The sequence below is a fragment of the Sinocyclocheilus rhinocerous genome, unplaced genomic scaffold (assembly GCF_001515625.1).
Source record: "Sinocyclocheilus rhinocerous isolate Xijiao unplaced genomic scaffold, SAMN03320098_v1.1 scaffold762, whole genome shotgun sequence".
NCBI classification, from domain to species: Eukaryota; Metazoa; Chordata; class Actinopteri; order Cypriniformes; family Cyprinidae; genus Sinocyclocheilus; species Sinocyclocheilus rhinocerous.
In genome coordinates this window covers 1-2104 of record NW_015624547.1, presented here as the reverse complement: position 1 = coordinate 2104, position 2104 = coordinate 1, and the positions used below count along the sequence as shown (strand labels likewise).

Sequence of the window (2104 nt, the reverse complement as noted above, 5' to 3'; positions counted from 1 at the left end):
GATTTCATTTCGATTAATCGTGCATCCGTATTCATCACTGCATAAATCAGTGGTGTCTGACGAAAAAAAAAAAAAAATTTTAGAGAAAACATGACTTGTTATTGTTTGAGTGCATGTCTATGTGAGCATGTATATGAGTGTGAGAGTGTGTGAGTGAGTGTGTGAGAGTGTGTGTGAGAGAGTGTGAGTGTGTGTGAGAGAGTGTGAGTGTGTGTGAGAGAGAGTGTGCGAGCGTGTGGGTGTGAGAGTGTGCGAGAGTGCGAGCGTGTGTGTGAGAGTGCGAGCGTGTGTGAGTGAGTGTGTGCAAGTGTGAGTGTGTTAGAGAGTGAGTGTGTGAGAGTGTGTGTGTGAGAGAGAGAGTGTGTGTGAGTGTGAGAGAGAGAGTGTGTGTGAGTGTGAGAGAGAGAGTGTGTGTGAGTGTGAGAGAGAGAGTGTGTGTGAGTGTGAGAGAGAGAGTGTGTGTGAGTGTGAGAGAGAGAGTGTGTGTGAGTGTGAGAGAGAGAGTGTGTGTGAGTGTGAGAGAGAGAGTGTGTGTGAGTGTGAGAGAGAGAGTGTGTGTGAGTGTGAGAGAGAGAGTGTGTGTGAGTGTGAGAGAGAGAGTGTGTGTGAGTGTGAGAGAGAGAGTGTGTGTGAGTGTGAGAGAGAGAGTGTGTGTGAGTGTGAGAGAGAGAGTGTGTGTGAGTGTGAGAGAGAGAGTGTGTGTGAGTGTGAGAGAGAGAGTGTGTGTGAGAGAGTGTGTGCGCGAGCGTGTGTGAGTGTGCGAGCGTGTGCGAGTGTGTGCGAGAGTGTGAGTGTGTGTGAGTGTGTGCGAGCGTGTGTGAGTGTGTGAGAGTGTGAGCAAGTGTGAGTGTGTTAGAGAGTGAGTGTGTGAGAGTGTGAGCGAGCGTGTGAGTGTGCGAGCGTGTGTGAGTGAGTGTGTGCAAGTGTGAGTGTGTTAGAGAGTGTGAGTGTGTGTGAGTGAGTGTGAGAGTGTGTGCGAGCATGTGTGAGAGTGCGAGTGTGTGATAGAGTGTGTGAGCGTGTGTGAGTCTGTGTGTGTGTGTGTGTGTGTGAAAGAGTGTGTGAGATTCAAACAGTCACCTGCAGGAGCGTCTCTGGTCTGAGCTGCGGAGTGGCGATTCCTGCGGCCCTGCTGAAAATATAAAATGTGATGGTCAAATACTAAATTAATGCTCTGACACTATTTCCATCAAAAATCAATATACAATTTTCATAAACTCAAAATGTTTGGCCTGATGATGATGATGACATCAGTACTGGACAGCGATTCTTTGTTATTTACACATAAATAACACTGACTGAAACTATGACTTGTTTTACGATCTTAGGAAAAGCAGAATGTCCCTGATTTTAAAGCAATTCATAAATTGATTGTAGAGTTTAAATTAAATAATCTGGCTTGAACAACAAATTCTCCAACATTTAAACACTCAATACAAGAGACAAATTAATCTTGTAAACTTTAGAGTTTTTAAGCACTTTTTATTCAAATCATGTTTTTCTCTAATTGAAGAATCAGCCAAACACACAATCAAATGCACCTCTTTTGGCTCCTCCTCCACGACTGACTCCGCCTCCTTGGGTTGTGAAGCAGAGCCTTATGGGAAAGAAGAGAAACAGGGTCAGATGATCAGGAGTGTGAGAGGAGAGGGGCTCGCTGCAGGTGTAACAGAGACTCTTACGTGTTTCTCTCTGTGGAGCATCAGATGCTCTGGAGGATCTTCCTCTGCGTGGAGTCCTGCTCAATCTCTCCTCCTCTTCATCCTCACACTGACACATCACACACTTTAACAGAAGAACTCACTACGGAAGCCCATTTGCGCACAATAAGAAAAAAAGTCATGCTTATGACTTAAAAAGTCACACTATTGAGATGAAAACTGCAATTCATGACTTTAAATGTTGAAAGTATGCCATACTAAGTGATAGTCATGAGATGACAAACTCTAAATTATGAAAAAAGCCAATTATGAGATACATTTTAAGGAATTGACATGCCAAGTTGAAATTATGACAAAGTCAAAACTGGCGAAAATTAAAATTATGAGATAAAGGCAAAAATGACTACAGGTGCATCTCAATAAATTAGAATGTCGTGGAAAAG

The 2104-nt window shown here is 43.6% G+C and overlaps 1 long non-coding RNA gene across 1 annotated transcript; it reads right to left on the bottom strand.

Moving 5' to 3' along the window:
• Positions 1-1066: 1066 nt before the first annotated feature.
• Positions 1067-1877, bottom strand: LOC107742297 (uncharacterized). Its single transcript, XR_001640297.1, has 3 exons — positions 1683-1877; positions 1542-1597; positions 1067-1132 (listed from the first exon to the last, which is right to left on the bottom strand). It is a non-coding gene; the product is annotated as an uncharacterized LOC107742297 (long non-coding RNA).
• Positions 1878-2104: the final 227 nt, after the last annotated feature.